The sequence below is a fragment of the Taudactylus pleione genome, unplaced genomic scaffold, assembly GCF_031769625.1.
Source record: "Taudactylus pleione unplaced genomic scaffold, aTauple2 ptg000121l, whole genome shotgun sequence".
In the NCBI taxonomy this organism is placed as follows: Eukaryota; Metazoa; Chordata; class Amphibia; order Anura; family Myobatrachidae; genus Taudactylus; species Taudactylus pleione.
In genome coordinates, this window is record NW_028284523.1 from 18,224,085 (window position 1) to 18,246,144 (window position 22,060).

The window sequence follows — 22,060 nt, forward strand, 5'->3', positions numbered from 1 at the left end:
ACCCAATGCACAAAGCATAAAAGCTTTTAGTAGTTCTACTAGTAAATTAGTCCATACACTTGAATCGTTACTTGGATATTACCCAAATATAAAATGATGGACAATGGACGACACATCTCTTCTGCTAATTGAAAAGAAAATACCTGCTCCATCAGTACTGAAACTTGCCTAGCGTGTTATATAGACATGTAACAATGCAGGAAAAAGTGAGCTACAGTTGTGATCAAACAAGTTGAATAATACGGAATGATTGAGGACCATCATGACTCACCTTTTGCGTTCTGGTACAGATTTAGGGCCTACACTAGAGATGGATGCAAGCGCTGGATCTGCGAAGTGGCAGGTGGGCATCCTGGCGCATTTGAATATTTTTGCAGTCGCTGCGTACAATGGCACAGTCATGATAGCATTTGCGTCCATCTCTGGTTCAGGACCTTAAAGGTCTATGCACTAAGCCTTGGAGAGATATAAAGTGAATGGAGATAAATTACCAACCAATCCGCTCCTGTCACTTTACAGGCTGTGTCGAAAAATGACAGTCATTTTTCGACATAGTCTGTAAAGAGACAGTTAGGAGCTGATTGGTTGGTACTTTATCTCCATGCATTTTCTCTCTCTCCAAAGCTTAGAACATAGAGCCCACAGTCAGAATTTCAATTTCGAACACGGTGACACATTGTACACTTTGTTATTACATTATATTGGTACCAGGTGTTAAAATTAAAATAGTGTATAATATTGGGACTGTTTGTAAAACAGTGCATCATTTTAAGCAATATTTCATTTATGAAGGATGTTTACCTATTTAAATGGGCATTTAGCCATTTTTCTAACTATTTACTGTGAAGTATGTAGTTACTGTATGTATTTTTTTTTACAAATGTTATTTCACTAAGATTTTTACTTTAGTGGCATGGAAGTGGGGTTTAGTTGCAGCTTAACTATTCTATTTAGCATTTATATAGTAGTAATATGTTGCACTGACCCTTTTACACCCATGCAAAGCTGGGTAAAACATACAAACTCTACACATACAGTGTCTTTATCAGAAAAGCCATGGCTAGTATTTTTTGAGCGATTTGAGCAATTGTTAACATTTCTTTAATAAAGCCATACTTTAAAAATGTATCCTTGCTTGAAGCAAATTACCACAAAGAAACATGAAACTACTTTACACCATAAAGAAACAAAACTCCATGTGAGAAGCAGATAGTTACTGACTTTGAAACTGCTGAATATATATTGTATAACTGCATACATCATTTATAAGCCTTTTCTGACTGACAGCTGCCACGATGATCTCTTTCAAAGTGGATGTTACTGCATTTTCTATTCTATTAGCAAAGGAAATGCCATCATAATATAAATGTGTTGTTCTGATGAATTTTTAATGTGAGACCCAGTATATAGCCTACAAGTAATATAAAGGGGTAATGTGCTAACCTATGTTGCAGCTGCAGTATATAGTATGTAATGAACTGAAAGCAGCAACCCTGCACAGCAAACTAATCTTCAACTTCAAACATATACTGTTAAACATTTTTTTACTGTATATTTTTGATCCCCAAGTGGATTTAATTCCACACATAATAAGCTTTCATTTTCATAACTTTGTAGGAGCCCTCGCCAGTGCTGTGATAAGAAACTGCCTTTTTATCACAATTTTATTAAGAAACTAACTAAATTGTATTTACTCAATTTTTAAAAAATCCCTTTTATGCCAAACTACCAGATCTCCTAGTCAGTTATTTATTTTTTACTAGAAAGTGCAAATTTTGCTTCAAATAGAACAACAAGTTTAGACTGCAAGAAAAAGCAAAAAATAAATAATGTACTTGTTTTATCCCTACAAGTAAATAATTTCAGAGATCCCACCACTTAGTATATTTTAGTACATATTTTTATTGATATGTATTTGTCAGGGGCATTTGTGCATTTGCATAGCGTTGGTTGTGTCACATCAGACTTTGACTAACACTTTTGACACTGAATAACTTTGACAGCAGTTTCTTTGAAAAAAAAAAAGAGTTTTATTAACAACTGAACAGTTCTGTTCAAATCTGTCACTTTATTTATTAACATTTTCTTATATAGCGCAACATATTCAGTTGGCTTCACAATTGGAAACATTAATAGAACAAAACTGGGTAATAAAAGACAGACATAGAGGTAGGAAGGCCCTGCTCGCAATCTTACAAACTATAGGTTCATGACTTTATATTTCTTCTAACACTTATTTTCAATGTATAGTTTTTTTATCCGGCTCCATAGCTTACTAATTACTTAAATACAATTAAAATGTATTATAATCTCAAAGAAATAGCACAATAAGCACAAAAGTGCTGGTTGTTTAAACATTTATGAGTCTATTTACTATGTTCCATTTAAGAACCAATAGATACAGCTACTGTATACGTAATATTTGTATGCTGCAATTTGCCATTTCAGGGCTTCACAGGTCTTCCATAGAAGGAAATTGAGTAATGTAATCTCAATATGGGAATACCTAGAATAGATTGAGCAGACACTGCAGTCCTCACATAAGGTTATGGGTATACAACAAACTGTGGAAATAGGGGACTGCAAGAGAAATCCTTAAATAGGACGACATAGTGATAACCCTCTCGTGATCAAAGCAAGGCAGAATAAAGGGTAATCGCTGATTCCAAAATACAGCCCCATAAACTCAGCACAGATGGTGTAATGGTTAGCGTTACTGCCTCACAGCACTGAGGTCATGGGTTCGATTCCCACCACGTCCCTAACTGTGTGGAGTTTGTATATTCTCCCTGTGTTTGCGTGGGTTTCCTCCGGGTACTCCGGTTTCCTCCCACATTCCAAAAATATACTGGTAGGTTAATTGGCTCACCACAAAATTGATTGACCATAGTGTGTATGTGTGTGAGCATGTGATAGGGAATATAGATTGTAAGCTCCACTGGGGCAGGGACAGATGTGAATGGTAAGATATTCTCTGTAAAGCGCTGCGGAATATGTGTGCGCTATATAAATAACTGGTAATAATGGTAATAATAAACTCGCTCATGAGAAGTGATTATCTGCATTCCAGGAGTTTTCAACTCAACCTTCAGCAAGACTTGTCCCCTGATACATATGTTTATATATCATAATATTAATAAGGAAGTTAGAGCAGCTATTATTATTTACTGGATAAATCATGTTATTTTAAACTGCACCAGCCCATGCAACAAGGTCAGATCTGAAGCAGCTAATAGTATTTTCTACTACAACTGACGAAACTCATACAAAATGCATTCCAGCATATGGCACCATTGAGTCCGATTCTTAAGTTTGTGATTTTAAGCAGCTATGATACCATTACTATAATGTGAGCATTTCAAAATTCAAAAACATGTGCCTCATTACTGATCATATTTCTAGATTGGTTAGCACCCACATCATGCTACAGCAAAATAATGTAATATATATAGTTGACATGATGATGTCAACATGCTTGGTATGTCTACATTTACCATGCCGACACAGATAAAATGTCAACATTATTAGAATGTCTACAAAACATCCCTAGTGGTCTAGCAGTGTCCTACCTGGTCTGGTGGCTCCAGCGGTGTCTTCCACATTTGGCGGTGACTCCCTGATGACTTCAGGTGGATCCTGCTGCACTTTCGGCAGTGAGTATATCACTATTGGAGCATACACACGGTCTGATTTGTCAGACTTGTCAGATTTGTCAGATGAACGATTGAACGATTGAACGATTTGAACGATTTTACCAAAGTTTTGAACGATTTGAACGATTGAACGATTTTTGACTGCATTAAAATGAATGGAATCGTCCAAGTCTGACTGCAAACACATCAGATGTCAGATATCGTTATCTGACAAACGGGAACGCGCATCGATGATCGTCCATCGTTCAGGTATGTTAGATATGTCAGATTTTCCTTCAGATATGAATGACTGAACGATTTTTAAATCGTTATCGTTCATATCTGAAGGAAAAATCTGACCGTGTGTACGCACCATAACCCTGAACCATAATCTCCCTCCCGAGTGCCTAATACTATCCTCTCATCCCGCGGCCTAACCCTAGTACTCCCCCAAGTGCTTAAACCTAACCCTCTCTCTGGTGCGTAACCCAAATCATCCCCCTAGTGTCTAACTCTAACCCTCCCTCTGATGCCTAACCCTGACCCTCCCTCTGGTGCCTAACCCTAACCCTCCCCCTAGTGCCTAACCCTCTCTCTGGTGCCTAACCCTAACCCTCCTCCTAGTGCCTAAACCTAACCCTCCCCCTAGTGCCTAACCCTAAAACTGAACATAAAAAAAATATAAATCTCAATGGAAAGTAACTGTCATACTTCTATTTAGTTGTCATAGGACTCTAATTGTGTTGTACTGTATATAATGTAAGTTAGAGACAATAATATTGAAACCTGAGAGAAAGGATATTTATGTGATTTTTGTCTATGAACAATAGGTGCACAAAGAATCTGAATGTAATTCAATAATGATGAAGAATATATGTTGCGCAATAAAAACTGGGTTAAGTATGAGATCCACAATTATTAAAAAAATGTATCTACCCTATGGTGCATCCACTCAGGTGCTGCGTCTTTGCTACCCCTCCACTTGAGCTGTCTTTGGTTTGGTTTCTATTGAGCAGAACAGAATGGACATTAAATGTAAATTTAAGAAAGTCACCATTGGAACAATAAGAGTGATGGGTGTTAATGTGTGTTCTTCTTGTTAAATTTGAATTTGTATGGTTAACTAATAAGTATTAAATCAACAGTAGACATATTCCAAATATTCCTTCAATGTATAATTTCATTTTTCAGTTGGGTTTGGCCAGGTTTGTCATTGTCAGGTAAGTCTAACAGAGTTAGAAAAATATGTCTTTATAAAAAAATAAGTGTATCGCTAATAACTCAACAAGAGACAGTGGCTGTGACCTTCTGCAGAATAATTACCTATTTCCTATGATGATCCATAGAAGGTCAACTTCTCTCTCTCTGGGGTATATTTATTAAAGTGTGGGTTTTTAGAAGTGAAGATGTTGCCCATAGCAACCAGATTCTAGCTATTATCTTCTAGATAAATGTTAAGTAGAATCTGACTGGTTGGCAACTTCTCCACTTCTAAAAACCTGCACTAGTAAACATACCCCTCTATGGAAGCTCTTATCTGTATTAGCCTGTGTACAGGGCTGCCGACAGCCGCGCCGGGCCCAGGTGACAAGGGGCATGGACTAATTGCGGGAGGCGTGACCACGCTCCCTTAGAATTTTAAAATATAAATATTTTTACGTAGTGCTGCACACTGGGGAGGGGGGCACTGTGTGCCCGGCACACAGCAAATAGGGGGCGCCGCAATCGCCCCCCCATAGGCAGAGTAGACTGCTCCAGCTGCTGTTTTAGCAGCCACGAGCAGTCTCCCAGTGCAGCCCAGCACACAGCAGTGTGCTGTGCTGCTCTGATGTAATAGGGAGGGGGAGCGGTGCCATACAGGGCCCCCGCAGAGCCCCTCCAGCAAGCCCGAGCCTGGGTAATTAGTACCCGCTCCCCCCTCTCGGCGCCCCTGCCTGTGTAGACCAGGACAAAATTGTCCTTCTGCATCCCTTGTCATCCCTTCTCTTTGTCTGCTAACCCAGATTTTAGCTGCCAGGGTATTGTACTATTTAAGGCAGAAATTTCACATTATAAATGCAAGGCTTAAATATGTTTTCAAGATCATTTAGAAGGGCTGTGTAATCTGAAAGAGATGGACTAAAAAGCTAATTTTAGAAAAAACGAATCTTTGCAATTTTTCCGTTGCCCTTCTCTGTACCTGATAAATTGGACAAATTGGTTATTATATATAACATCTGACCTAAAGTGACTACAGGCAGCTGATGTAAATCACAGCCAGAAATGGCCAGTGCAACTCGGCACATTTAGAACCTGGCAATACACTTGCAAATGAGTGAATATTATGTAACTTAAGCAAAATTAATCAAAGGAGGACATGATTAAAGGGATGGCTGAGAACAGTTAGACTGAAAAGGTCTTTATTATTATGTGAATGGAGAAGTACATTTGAAGGCTGAGACTCCTTCTACTTGGTATTTGCACCCCACCCATCTGCCCTTAGGTGCTTTTAATCATCTGCACAGGTTCCTGCATTGCTGTCTAAGTCCTGGATAAACAGACATAATGTGTTAGTATTAGGTGTGTTAGGGAGCCATCCTATGGGGTTAACTGTGATGCTGGTGCCATGTTTCCTGCATATGGGATCACAGACACATGATGTGACACCCCCTGAAACAGTCGAGACACACCTGCATTTTTAGCAGACACTGCCCGTTGCCTTACAGAAAAGCTCTCTTTCTGTTAATCACACTGCAAATAAAGACTTGCAACATGCAACTATGGTAATGTACTTTGACGGACACGCAATGGCAAAAAAATTGGTAAATTTGCCTAACATCAATAAAATAACCACTCTGACATTTTTCTGGGTGTGGATTAAAATATCTACACTATTTAGATAGCCAGTCAAAAGATGGACAACCAAATGGTAGACAAGCAATAGGTCAACAGGTACAAAAGGTCGACATGGGTGAAGTTTGACAGGTACAAAATTGACATAGTGAAAAGGTTGACATTGGAATGGTCAACATTTTTTTCTAACCCTAATCTTCAGCCTTACTCTAACACTGCCCTTGCTGCCTAACTCTCTGTCTTGGTGCCTATCCCTAAACGTTGGGGCAAGTGTCCTTGTCCCTCCTAGTGCCTAACCCTAACCGTCTCTCCTAGTGCCTAACCATCAGGGTAAGTGCCTAACACTAACCATCCCCTCTAGAGCCTAACCCTAACCCTCCAGTAAGTGCCTAACCCTAAAAAACATGTTGACCATCCCAATGTCGACCTTTTAACCATGTGGACCTTTTCTATCTTCATCCATGTCGACATTTTGTGTGTCAACATTTTCTACCTGTCAAACTTTTGTACCTGTTGACCAATTGACTGTCGACCATTTGATGTCTACCTAGACACTATTGAACTTTTCATTGTCTTTCTATTGACTGCCATCCCATTTTTCTTTCAATATTACAAATAGAGATGTGCGCCGGACCAATTCTGCTGGTGTTGGTCTTGGTTTTAATTCATCGTCTAGTTTTGGCTTTGCAAAAATGCAATGACTGCTTTTTTTTCTTTTTTTTTTTTAAATTTACAAAAAAGCTAAAATAACATAATATGGGCCTTTTTTTGTTTCTAGAGTATTATTAACCTCAATAACATTAAGTTTCCCAAAATCTACCCAACCATAAAAACAGCACTCCGTACCTTCAGGTCGGATACAGCACAGGTTGGATATAGTTCAGGTCGCATACAGTGCGTGATACAGTGCAGGTCACATACAGTGCGGGTCGGATACAGTGCAGGATACAGGCCTTCATTCAGAGGCGGCCGTATGGTCTACGACCGCACAGCCGCCTCGATGTTTGTCAAGTGCGCATGCGTCTCTGACCATCGCGACCATCACCCTAGCGGTCGTTAGAGCTGTGGGTGTAAACCCACAGCCTAATGACCGAAACAGAGGCGGGCGGTCAGGATGCAAGCGGCCGCCCAGTTTCTGAGCGACCGCTTGCATCCTCCGGCCGCCTCTGAATGAGGCCCACAGTGTGGGTTGGATACAGCTTGGGTCAAATATAGGGAGGGACAGGGCCGGAATGGCCATTAGGCACTTCTGGCAAATGCCAGAAGGGCCGATGGTCAAGTGGGCTGGTTTGGCCATTTGTTTGGATGCAATACAAAATGTCTTTCCCAAAATGACTGCCGCCTAAAAGAAGACATTTATTTCACATAAAGAACAGTAATGATACTAGAGGTCCCGCTAGCCCTCTAGTGTCCTCTGGCCATGTTCTGCCAGAGGACACTAGAGGACCAGTGGGACCTCTAGTATCAGGTACTGTCTGACATGCCCCCATGCCTGCTTTCTGTGAAGAACTTGAAATGCCAAAGAGGAGCAGCAGCGCAGGAGGAGACCCAATGCGACATCTGCATCTCCTGGACCCTGAAGTGGAGAGGAGAGGAGAGGGGGCACTGCCAAACACTATCAGGTAAGTGTGTGCACCTTATTTAGTTTATAAATCTGTTGCTCTTTACCCTAATGATAGACAGCTTTATAAGTATAATCAGTGTATCTCCCCATCAGTATCCAGACCTCATCCTCCCTGTAACTCCCAATCAGTATCCCAGCCCCCACCCTCCCTTTAACCCCCCACAGTGTCCCAGCCCCCATCCTCCCTGTAACCCCCAATCAGTTTCACTAGCCCCTCCCTCCCTGTAACCCCCCTCAGTATCCCAGCCCCCACCCTCCATGTAACCCCTAATCAGTGCCCCAGCCCCCACACTCCCTGTAAACCCCAATCAGTACCTCAGCCCCCACCCTTCCTGTAACCCCAAGTATCCCAGCCCCCACCCTCCATGTAACCCCTAATCAGTGTCCAAGCCCCCACCCTCACTGTAACCCCAAATCAGTGTACCAGCCCCCACCCTCCCTTTAACCCAATCAGTGTCCCAGCTCGCACCCTCACTGTAACCCCCAATCAGTGTCCCAGCCCCCACCCTCACTGTAACCCCAAATCAGTGTCCCAGCCCTCATCCTCCCTGTAACTCCCCCTCAGTGTCCCTACCCTCACCCTCACTGTAATCCCAAATCAGAGTCCCAGCCCCAATCCTCCTTGTAACTCCCTCTGTGTCCGAGCCCCCACCCTCCCTTTAACCCCCCTCAGTGTCCCAGCCCTCACCCTCCCTGTATCTCCCCTTAGTGTCCCAGCCCTCACCCTCCCTGTATCTCCCCCTTAGTGTCCCTGTCCTCACCCTCCCTGTAACCCCAAATCAGTGTCACAGCCCTCGCCCTCATTGTAACACCCTTCAGTGTCCCCATCACCCTCCCTTTAACCCCCAGTGTCCCAGCCCTCACCCTTTTTGTATCTCCCCCTCAGTGTCCCCGTCCTCACCCTCCCTGTAACCCCCAATCAGTGTCCCTGCCCTCACCCTCCCTGTAACTCCCCCTCAATGTCCCAGCCCCCACCCTCACTGTAACCCCCAATCAATGTCCCAGCCCCCCACCCTCACTGTAAACCCAAATCAGTGTTCCAGCTCTCACCCACCCTGTAACTCCCACTCAGTGTCCCTGCCCTCACCCTCCATGTAACTCCTCCTCAGTGTCCCTGCCCTCACCCTAACTGTAACTCCATTTAGTGTACCCATCATCACCCTCCCTTTAACCCCAGTGTCCCAGCCCCCACCCTCCCTATAACCCTCAATCAGTGTCCCTGCCCTCACTCTCCCTGTAACCCCAAATCTGTACCCCAACCCTCACCCCCTGTAACCACCCCAGTATCCCAGCCATCACCCTCCCTGTAACTCCCCCTCAGTGTCCCAGCCTTCACCCTCACTGTAACTTACTTCAGTGTCCCCATCATCACCCTCCCTTTAACCTCCCATCAGTGTCCCAGCCCTCACCCTCCATGTATCTTCCCTCAGTGTCCCCATCCTCATCCTCCCTGTAACTCATTTCAGTGTGCCAGCCCTCCCCCTTCCTGTAACCCCCCTCAGTGATCCAGACCCCACCCTCCCTATACCCCCCTCAGTGTCCCAGCCACCACCGTCCCTGTAACCCCAATCAGTGCACCATTAAAGTCTATGGGGAAGCACTGATTGGTTGAGAGAGCCATCTGTCATGGCTCTCAGTCAATCAGTGTCCAGTCCATTGATTTCAATAGGACTTTTGAAATTGGTGCCAGAGCCAAAACCAAAAGATCTGACAGCGAGATCTCAAAGTTTTGGCTCGGCTAGGGATCCAAGGCAGGCAGGGAGGCACGAGAATTGCCTCGGATCCTGGAAGTTTGTGTGTGTTCGGATTCCAAGGAATCTGAACCGCTCATCTCTAATTACAAACATTTACAACAACAAACCACTATGCATTCATCTTACACAATACATGAACAATGTTTTGCATTTAGCAACTATTGTAAGCTATTGGCCTTGGAATCACTGAAGTACTAGAAGCCAGCAGGTCATCATGCGAAAGATAATTAAGTGACAGCTGGGATGCCGCAGGTTCTACATTCTTGCTTTAAGACATTTCTAAGTCAACATGAGATATGTTCTATTATGCCAGAATATGGAAGAGCGAGGCATAATCACACATGAAAGCTAAGTTACATGTTTTAAATGATCTAAGCATCTGTTAATTTTAATATTTATCCATGAGGCTGTAAATAACTATATGTTAAACTCTCTCTCTACAGTGCAATCATACTTCATTTCACAGCAGTGGGAGAAACAAATATCATTCTCCATCTAGTAAATAAGCTGAAGTATCGTTCACTGAGACATCTGCAAGAAAACATCCCAAGAGTTGGTACTGAGCAAGTGGATGTGTCTTTAATTTAGAAACCCCACATAAATGATTGAATAAATCTCTAAGGACTTTATTAGAGAAGATTTTAATCCATATTCATGCCAGAAAAATAGGTAAATTGAATACTTTCAAAATAGATTCTGTTCACCTCTTCTAACATTTGTAATGCTATGTAGAACACAATAAAACCATAGGGATAGGTAAGCTGAGAGACGTACATTATCTAGAACATTAAAGCTGCATTTAAATAAATAAGCCTGCTATTTTAGAGGCAACATGATTCTTTGCATATGTACACATCTGATGATTTCCTCCTTTATCTTGCACTTGGTTTAAAACTTTAAAGATAAAACCAGTGATGTGGTGATATTGGGATCCATATAAGAGTCATAGGCCCGTATTCAATTAGGGAGCGAAAAGTCCGTACTGGACTTTTCGCTCCACATCGGAGCTTTTCTGGGGATAAAGTGTCGGGCGCGTGCCTGCTTTATGCCCGTATTCAATTTAAAATGAGCGAAAACGGGACCGGACAAATTGGGATCTATGAAAAAAAATGGGAATTTAGGGAAATGTGCCTGGGACCCCCCTAATTATGTCCAGACATGGGGGATCACTATGGGTACCCCCCTTTTTTGCCTGCATAAGAAAGTCGGGTTTTTAAATAACCACGGCAGGTGTTTTTTTCCCCGACATTGAAGAAGTGATGCAGAAGAGCACTCTTAGGTTTGGTCCCATCAAATTTGGGGTACCTGAAAATGGGTGCTAGCATATTTTTTAGTCCCTAAAGTCATTTTTAAAAAAATCTGCAAAAATGCACCTGCCGCTAATAGCCTATTCTAGAAAACACCTGCCGCAAACTTACAGAATACCCCTGAACCTATTTCCCTATTTTTTTTTTACTTTTTTTGACACAGTTTATTTTAAAATGACATTCCCAGGAGTGCAGGCTATTTTTTTTAAGCCTGCACCCTTAAACCCCAATTCTGCACTTTTTTTCACCATGTAAAACATGGTGAAAAGTAATCCCCATTTTTTTTCAAAGACTTTTCAAACCTGTGAAAAGTCTTTGAAATTGATATACGGGGATAATTGAAATAGGCGAAAATGACGTAATCAGCGATAAATTATCGCAGATTCCGACTTTTCGCAGCCTAATTGAATACCCTCACATAGGGGTAAATTTACTAAGATTCATGTCCCATTTTTCAATTCAAATAGGATCATTTTAAAAATCAGGAATTTATCAAGCTCTTGGTTTTGACAGGATCGTTTTGTTTGATGGTGTATTTGATCGATCCTGTCTGTATTGAAGCCTTGAGTTCCCTGCCCGACTTTCTCTGTGGAACAAGCAGCTTGCACATATCAGTGAATTATGTGCAGGCTGCTTGTTTTCTTTTTATATTTTAAGGGTTAATTTGTTTTAAAAAAATTGACGTGGGGTAACCCCCCCTAAAGCTTAACCAGCCCCAGAGTGGTCAGCCAGTCCTGGTTCCAAAAATTGTGGGGGAAAAAACGAGTAGGGCTCCACCGTACTTTAGGAAGCAGCACCTGGCTGCAGGGCCAGTGCTGGTTTTAAATATAGGGGGGGAAATGCGTAGGGTCCCCCTATATTTAAACCCAGCACCAGACCCAAACCAACCGGGGTGTAATGCCACAGCCAGGAGACCTTAAGCATTCTCATCTCAAGCCGGTCAAGCCAAGCCAGGGATCTCAGGGGAGGTGGGGACCCCCCAAAAAAGGGATCTGCCCTCTTCCAAAACCCCAGGCTTGGTCTGAAGCCCGACGCTTTCCCCAGCACCACTGGAGCAGTGGGTACGGGGGTAAAAAAGTGTTAAATAGTATTAAACTATTATATTTTACAGTGGAACTACAGGTGCCAGCATGCCTGCCCTTTGGCACTTGTGGAACTACAAGTGCCAACAGGCGGCTGGCACCAGTACCCCACTGTAAAATAAATAGTTAAAAAAAGACACAACACACACACACAATGTATATAGTATAACAGTATTACACACCTACCTCACTCACACATACTTGCTACCAGATGTTCACATCCACTTGTCCCATGTAGAATCCAATGGGTGAAGCTGAAATAATTAATCTATGCTCACCTCCATCCTCGCACTGGTCTCCGTAGCATCTAGGGGTCTTGGCAAAATAACAAACCGACTGACCCAAAGCCATAAGGACAAGTATTACTATGTGTGTTAATGGAATGCAATACAATTCCAGCACTCCCTACTAGACCAATTTTCCCAAAATTCAGAAAAGCCAATTTATTCCAATCTTCAAGCATTTTCCCACATCTAGAGTGCTCTAGATGTGGGAAAATCCATGAAGATTGGAATAACTTGATTTTTCTGAATCTTGGGACAATTGGTCTAGTAGGGAGCGCTGGAACTTTATTGTACTCTTTTAATTCCGTCTAAATAGAGTTTTTGTGACCTCTATTGAATTGCTCTAGCTGCACCTGTTATTGAAGCGCATTTTTATACATATTTTATTATTACTATGTGTGTTGTCACACACAGCAATACTGCTGATGGGCCTCCTCGGGAATTCCCATGGAACACCAGCCAATCAGAAGCCGCTTTACATGTAGCGGCCGCTCATTGGCTGGGACCCACGTGTAAACAGCCGATAGTGAATTCATTTCTAGAGATAGAAACGTCCAAATTTGCAGCATTAACTCACCCGATTTCAACCCCAAAAGATGAAAAAAATCACCCGAGTTTAATGATAGTAAATTCCCGATTAGCAAAAGCTATATTTTTACCCGAGATTGCAATCTCAGATCAACACGAATCTTAGTAAATTTACCCCATAACCTCTTTAGCCCTCTTTTTGACACTAAAACAGATTGACATTTGTTCAGTATTTAGCAAAAAGCAATAAGCTTACTGTAGCTTACAGCTGTTTATGACTGTATGGCTTATGCCATCTATAGGTGGCATAAGCTGTACACTTCCCATTGTCAGCAATGGGGAACCAGCAAATTATTTCTTGCTTCAGCAAAGCCTTCCAGGTTTTATCTAGGGGCTGATCCCCCAAGTAAAATTCACCACCACTAGTGAGCCAGTAAGTCCATGCGCTGCCTTCATTCTGGCAGTGGCTTCCAGTTGGAAACACTACTGTATCTGCTAATCACACACAGGACAGGCAGTCCCAGGTGAAGGCATTTTTGTCCCCTGGGTTTGCCAGTCCAGGTTGCAATAGGAAGCCACTTTTTTGTCTCGCTGTCAGCCATTCCCAGCATCTAGTGACTGCAGCCAGGGCTGTAGAGAGCTGGCCTGGGTCAATTACACTTGGGGGCAGTGGCGTAACTAGGGTATTTGGAGCCGAGGGCAAATTTGAAAAAGGAGTCTCCCCCCCCCCATGTGCACGTGCGGCAAAAAAATGGGCGTGGTCACTTAAAAATGGGGCGTGTCAACATGACACACCCCTTTATTTTCAAACTGAACATTCCTATCCATATGCACCTTAACCCCAGTAGTACCCCCAGTATGCAGTTGTGGTCCCTCTCATGCAGGCCCATAGTAGTGCCCCTTATACAGTATCCCCAGTAGTGGTCCCTCTTATACAGCCCCCAATTAGTTCCCCTTACTCAGTACCCCCAGTAGTGGCCCCCCCAAATGCAGTGCCCCACGTAGTGTTCCCCCTTATGCAGTGCCCCCAGTAGCAGTCCCCACAATGCAGTGCGCCCAGTAGTGGTATCCCCTTATGCAGTGCCCTTTTATATAGTGCCCCCAGCAGTAGTCCCCCCCATGCAGTTTTCCCAGTAGTGGTCCCCTTATGCAGGCACCCTGTAGTGATCCCCCCTATCTAGTGACCCCTGTAGTGGTCCCCGCAGTGCCCCTAGCAGTAAGCCCCTTATATAGTACCCCCAGCAGTAGTGTCCCCCCCTCCCATGCAGTGCCCCCAGTAGTGGTCCCCCTGATGCAGGCTCCCAGTAGTGACCTCCCCCCCCTATCCAGTGGTCCCTGTAGTGGCCCTTCCTATTATTGCCCCCAGTAGTGGTCCCCCGAGTACAGTGCCTCTAGTAATACTAGGCCCCTTTTAGAATACACCCAGTGGTAGTCCCCCCCAAGTAGTCCCCAGTAGAGTAGCCCCCCCCAGTAGAGGTCCTCCCAATGGCACCCCCAGTAGATGTCCCCCCCAGTAGTAGCCAACCCCTCCCCCGTTGTGCAGATAGGTTTAAAAATAAATAAATATATATAAAAATATACTTACCTGATTCCACGCTGCTCCTGCTCCTGTCCGCGATGCCGCTCCCGCCCTCCAGTCCGCCCGGGCTGGCGCGCTCAGCATTATGGGACTGACGTCATGACGTCAGTCCCATTACCCACTGCAGGAGCCGGACGGAAGGCCGGCTCTTGCAGTGGGTGCTGAGCGCTGGCGGCGATGCATGTGTTATGCACAGCCTGAGCCCGCCTCCTGGCGCTATTGGGCAAGCGCTCAGGGGGAGGGAACGGGCTCAGGCGTGCAGCACAGGCCCGGCGCTGGAAGTCTAGCGCCGGTCCTGTGCAAATGTGTAGCGCTGACCGCACTCATTGCGGTTGGCGCTACACTGGCTATCTAGGGCGGGCGGGCCGGTACCGTGGCCGGCGGCGCCCCCCCGCGCCGCCGGTCCAACGGCGCCCAGGGCACGAACCCCGCTTGCCCTGCCCTAGTTACGCAACTGCTTGGGGGTGTGGCCAAATCACAGGAGGCATGACCACTCAAATACAGAACTGTTACCAACAATGAGAAGGTACAGTATACAATATCAGAACTTTAGTTTTCCAAAGCAAGTGAGTGCTAGGGCTCTCATATTCTGTTGTGTGTTGGCCAGGCATCATCAAATACTTGACTCATAAATTATTCTATTCACAATGGTTTGACCCACATAAGCTGCAAGTACACTCATCTACTTTTACCCCAGCGAGGTCCTGTTACAGAGAGAGTATATAGTGTACACACCCTAGAGCCAGGGCAGCAGGTGTTGCTCATGTGCCTTAAAACACATATGGTAGGACTGTGAGAGTCCTCTACAAGCCATCATGGTGAGGTCTTTCCCAAACCAGAAAGTCAATTTATCAAGGTGTCAAGTATGTTTCGCAGTGAGGTATCACAACCCAACTTTGAAAGACACTTTTTTAGATGCCAAGACAGAAAGGATAGTCATTGACTTTTCATATTACAGGAATATTGAAGGCAGTGCTTGACAACTTTTAACTCTTCGCACTCCACAAGTACACAGCCTCACTCTCACTTTATCAGGCAGTGATGCTGCTTTAACCAAAAAGGAAGTGTCATCCCCCTTGTTAATACCTTTTTTCAGTCTCAGAAGCCTGTACTATAGGGGACTGGAATATGTAGTCTTTTATTCAGCGTTGTATTTCAGATTAAATTATTACTATTTTTGTATGTCTATGACCCCAATAAATATGCAAGTGAACACTCTATGCACTAAGAATACTGTTAGTCAAAACAATTATGATAAACTCTAGAATTAACATGGAGTTTAAATGAGGTTCTTAGCACGTTTGGCCAAAAATGCATAACCGTCTACCACGTCAAGGTGACTCCATCAGATGAGTCCCTAGAATCCATATTACTGACAGATTATATCAATTTACCCAGGATTTTCCTATGATAGTGCCCATTATAATATGTACACAGCAATGTAAGCACTGTACCTATACTTATTAAAATAACCTAAATCCATGGCAATTGTTTTATCTAGCATATTCATTTTTTTACTTTTTTATGCATGGCTCTACAAGTCTCAGCATGGTAGCATCTCATTATATTTAAAATTAGGGTGTGCAACCCATTCCCCCCACCCTTACCCCAATAGATATCCCCGATTTGTCCCTGACTAGGTCCGAGCCAATAACTATCACCCAGACTGGTACTATACTAGTGTCAAAACTGCGAGTGCTCAGATCCAAGTCCTGATGTAGTGAGGGCAGAGTCTAATATTATAATCACACTGAATATTCTAATATTATACCACTCTTCTTATTATAACATACACATCTATTTACTGCAAACACCTGTGGAAAATACAAAGTAGCTACGGGTCCCCTAACACTCTATTACAATTGTGCAGGCTCAGTGACACAAACTACCACTCAGTTAGTTGGTCTTCCCCTGTTTCTAGCAATAAATAATAGTTATAGTGTAACCTTAGTGACTAATAGGTTCTTCATAGGCTGGGTACTGGTTCATAAATGAAAATAACTAAAAAGGAACACTTTACGAATTTACAAAAGAAGTATAGTGCTCAGTTACAGAAATTATATATAAAGAGTTACAGATTACATAGACAAACATGTATTGCAATTCCAAAATAAAAAGGAAAAACTTACACAGAATAACACTCAGCTTTTGTGGAATGGGGAGCATGGCAGGAAAATACATGGCCAGGCTTCAATTGAAAATAAAAATAATTAATCCTCCAAGTCTGGCTTCAAACAAAAGGTTCCCATACCATTAATTAACTCTCCCCTGCTCATATAAATGTTATATCCCAGTCCATGGCAAGTGGCTGGCTAGCTATTTAACAGGGTCCAGACCAGCACTGCCCACATAACTTTAAGCATAAGTACAAATAGTTGTACATAATTTCCCCTGTGTAATAGCTACATTAAATATGGTATGTTCACATCAATCTCTATTATTTAAGCTATGAACTAAAGTGCAAAAAGTCATGGGATAGCAGTATGCAAAGGTAATAGTAGGTGGTGTCACCATACTGTGACATCTTGGAAGTGTCCAGACCTGTATCAGTTGTAATCTGACATCTCATTAGTCAGTTTGAACACCGGCTAGGCTGCTCATGGCAAGGCAATGTGAATTATCAGAGTTCAAACAGGGCATGATAGTGGGTGCATAATGAATGGGAAATTCCATTTCAGAAGTTGTGCGAACATTCAACATTTGATCTATGGTCTCACGTGTGTACCGGGAATACCTCATGGAAGCCATTACCACCCACCATGGCCAATGCAGTGGACAACCATGGGTGCTTAATGATCGTGACCAGTGTCTGGCAAGAATTGCCCATCGTAACAGACAAGCGACACTGGCTCAAATCACATCCACATTCAATATACGAGGTACCAGACACATATCCAGCAGGTCAGTGCAGCATTCTTTAGCTTTCATGGGATAGGGGAGCAAGAGACCTGCCCCTGTTAACACTATGACACCAGACACAGCGCCTCACCTGGGAACATGATGTTGCTTTTTGGACCCTGGAGGATTGGGAACACGTGGTGTGGTCCGATGAGTAATGGTTCCAGTTGTTTTAAGCTGGTGAGAGGGATTGGGTGTGACGCAGACCCCATAAGGCTATAGACCCCCAGTTGTCAACAAGGCACCATGCAGGCTGGTGGTAGTTCCATAATGGTATGGGGTGTGTTCATGTGGCATGGGTTGGGTCCACTGGTCCACCTGAACACATCATTGACCAGTAACCACTACATTGCATTGCTTGATAACCATTTGTAGTCCTTCATAGATTTCATGTACTAACACAATGATGGAATATTCCAGCAGGAGAATGCACCAATGCAATGGACCTAAGTTGTCCAGAATTGGTTTATAGAGCATTCTGGACAGTTTTGAAGAATGGTGTGGCCACCATGTTCACAGACATGAACCTATTCAAGCATTTATGGGATGTGGTGAAGAGGTCCATTTGCACCCAGATACTGCACCTAAAAATATCAGAGAACTGTGGGAAGATATCCAGATGGCATTGGTCAGCATCTCTTCAGAGGTAATGCATCCACTTGTTGAATTGATGTCACATCCAGTTGCTGCATTTTGCCTTGAGGGGGTCCTACACAATACTAGGCATCTATTCCATTACTTTTGGCACTTCAGTGTACAATAAATGAAAACACAAGTGTTTATGGATGTATGATTGGTTGGATAATTAATTTCTCTCAAACCAAGACTCACAAATCAAACCAGACCAGAGTATTAACTTCAAGTATATTTCTAGGATTTTAGATGCTCCTAGCTGTGGTGTAAATATCACTTTTAAGTCAAAAACAGATAAAATATAGGGGAGATGATTTCTGCCAATGGTTAGTCAAGCATTTTGTTTAGACAGCTGTTTAAATTTCCTCTACTGTGTTGGGTGCTGGGTTTTGCACCCTAACCACATTATTAGTCATATACCCTGTGGCAGAATACAATAGGTCTTCATAAATTTCAGCTCCAGGCCCATGTGGGCCTTAATCTGGCACTGGAGGATACGTGCTAATGTTGCACAAATAAAATATGTCTCTCTCTCACCAGTTCTGCTGATGCTAGGATGCAGCTCCCCCTCTGGGAAGATTGGCATAAGTCATTTGAATTGACTGTGAAACTCTTAGCTCAGGCTTCCCTTTTTATTGCCACTTGTATCTGGTGACTGTACTTGCTTAAGTCTCTTCCTCACTATATTCCTTCCAGTGGAGTCTCTTATTAAATACCTGCTGTTTCTTTACTCAAGGAATGTGAACCTATATCACTATTATGCTGCTTTTAATTTCCTCCCTTTGTCCCTCTCCTGGGCTCAGAACAACTCTTCCTTGCATTGCCTTCTGATATAGAGTAGGACTGTAATGTAATGTGATCATTGCACCAACCTAGTCTGCACCACCGATAATGTCTTCTGCAAGCATTTCTCCTTCTGTGATCTCCTAATGACTACTTAGGGAAAACAGAACAGGCTCTATTACTCCCATCTGAAGCATCGAGTGCACCACCTCCTGGATCGCTAGGGCCTTCCCTGGATTTGAAGGAAGGTCTGCTGCAAAGAACTGATGAGGAGGCCTTCTGCGGAAGGAGAGGGCATATCCCTGAGATACCACCTCCCTTACCCAAGTGTCTGTGGTGGTCTGGAACCAACACTGGGCATATCACAGAAGTCGGCCTCCCACCTTGGGATCCCCCAAGGGGAGGTCCAACCCATCAGGCTGAGGGTTTGTCGTCCGGCTTGGCGGCTGGACGTCTGGTACTCCAAGCTTGTTTCTTGGGTTTAGCTGTCTTCTTGGGGCCTGAAGGTCTCGGAAAGGACTGCACCTTAGGATTTCCGGGAGGGCGATAGGGCCGAAAGGATGGGTTTTTAGACCCAGATGGAGTCGGAGCTGAAGGTAGACATGCAGATTTGGCAGCCGCCAGCATGTCCACTATCTTGTCCAAAGCTGGCCCAAACAGAACCTGCCCATTATAAGTTAAGCATTCCAGGCCTTTCTTGGATTCAGCATCCGCCCTTCAAGAACGTAGCCACAAGAAGCGTCGAGCGGCACCAGCTGCTGTGGAAATCCTAGAAGTAAGCAGGCTCAAATGCAAAGCTGCTTCATTAATATATGTAGCAGAATCCCGAAGGTTACCCACTAACACCACCTGTTTGCAGGTACCCTCTGAAGCAAATGATGCTTCCAAAGCGTCCGCCCATCTTTCCATAGCCTGGGCCACCCAGCAAACTGCCATAGCTGGTCTAGATGCACTTCCAGCGAGGGAATAGATAGACTTAAGGCACACCTCCAGCTTACTGTCTGTAGTGTCTGTGAGAGAAGACAGATGGCATAGGCAGAGTTGCGCTCTTTACTAAGTGCATCACATGAGAATCCACCTGAGGAGGAGACTCCCATTTAGTGAAATAATCTTCCGCAAAGGGATATGCATGGGTTAAATGCTTGTGAGGCCGAAATCTTTTTCCTGGTGATTTCCATGCCTCCTCCATGTGATCAACTAGTTGACCAGATAGAGGAAAAACTGCTGCAGCTCCTCTAACCTCCTTAAAATAAACATGGTTAGGTGCTGCAGGAAGGTTGTCATCAGTAATCACCATGGCCGCCCGGACCGCCCGTATAAGACCTGGAATATAAATTCTAGAATTAACCTCTGCCCCTGCTTGAGGAGTTTCAGTGTCCGACAAATCTAGAATTTCACCCTCATCAGATGACCCATCATCGTCATCATCCTGTGTGGATGGATATGACAATAATGGTCTTTTAGCAGGTCTAGACTGATCCTGCTGAGTGTTCTGCACCCCAGAATTAGTCCATACAGGGTCTGTCAAAGTAAGGACAAGTTGCGGGGGGCACTGCATCATTACTATCGGCCCCGGAATCCCTAGAACTGGAGGCGGGACTACCACCTGTTGTGCGAACCCCAATTGTGGAAACACAGGAGGGACTGTCAACCTATTTACAAGGACAGTCAAGGCTTGCACAAAACAAGCCCAAGGTGGTTCATGAGAGGTGCTGGGTACAGAAGAGGTACCAGGAATGGCCAAACATGCAGCACATAAACCATCCTGAAGTACCGCCCCCTCCCCCACACCTGCTTTACTTCTGGAGCAGTAAAATAGGAGAGGTGTTCCTCTAAAAGAGTCCTCACTGGACATAGTGGTATGTGACACTTTCTCACAGTAAAAAATTTTAAACTGTGAGGCAAATTCCCACCCTGACAGTACTGGCACTGAGAGGGCTGGTCAGTAAGGAGAAATAGGGATAGCTAAAATGGCTGACAGGTGAAATGTTCAGGCACACAGCGCTAGCATAAAGGCACATACAATGCAGTAAAATGTTGCACTAAGTGCACTATCACTTACACAGACTTACAGCCTGGCAGTGATAGCGCTACATACTCTGACCTTATCTGGAGGAGAGGTATGTAAAGGGCACCCAGGTTCCACATCCCACCTCAGCATTCTGCACATAAGATGGCTGCCGGAGGATGAAGAGAGGCAGTCCTAGGGAGGATCACTGCCTCAGCCTGCCAAAACATCAGTGAGGCGCTGGAGAACAGTGATGGGGAGGAGCCTCCTGTACGCTACAGGGAAGGCATCCTCCCCTGGCAGGGCATTAACCCCCTGGGATGCTGAAGCGTGTTCCACAATGCTCCAGCCCTGCATCCCTGGTGGTCTAGTGTGAGTGCAGGCATCCGCCTGGCTCCACTATACTGCCGTCCCCAGGGAGCCCCCAGCCCTGAGGACGCCGGACTGTGAGACAGCGGGCGCCTACCGCAGACACCCGCTGCTTACCTTTTGCTGCCCCCCGTACGTCCAGCCATGGCCCCCGAGGGTTCCACTAGCTAGAACCCCCAAGAGCCCGCCGAGTTCCCCGGATCACTACCGGTGGTCAGCGCCAGCGGGGGTGTCAGAGCGGTAGCATAGACATCCGCTGGACTGTCCTATGCTACCACTCTTGAAGATCTTCAGGGGCTGTGTTACACACAGCCCCCCTGTGCAGTGACCCAGCTCCGGCCGAGCACCTACTGAAACTGAGGTGTCTTGGCCTGGGGGCGGGGTATAGGAGGGGGCCCGGTGCATCCTGAGATGACATCTTTAACTGTGTGGTGCCCATGGACAAGCCCATGCCTATACCCCAAGGTATCTCTGTGGATCCCTAAGGACCCTGGAGTAGAAAAAATACAATAAGAATGTGTCTGCACATGCGCCATTGGCTCACCAACGCCCCCCCGATTACCCTCCCTGTGACCATCTAGCAATTCCCTTCCCTAAAAATATGTGACTTGAAGGGATTTAAGTAGTTTTTCACATTATTTTAGTAAAAAATAATGTTTATAAATATGCCCCTTACAGTGGTCAAAAACACAAAGAACTATGATGCTATTTATATGTCTGCCTCAAGCTCTGCTGATCTAGGTGGAA

The 22,060-nt window shown here is 44.3% G+C and overlaps 1 protein-coding gene across 1 annotated transcript in view; it reads right to left on the bottom strand.

Annotated features, from left to right (window-relative positions):
- GRID1 (glutamate ionotropic receptor delta type subunit 1) overlaps positions 1-22,060 on the bottom strand; it is a 326,741-nt gene that overhangs the window by 261,784 nt on the left and 42,897 nt on the right. The gene's annotated exons all lie outside the window — the stretch shown is intronic.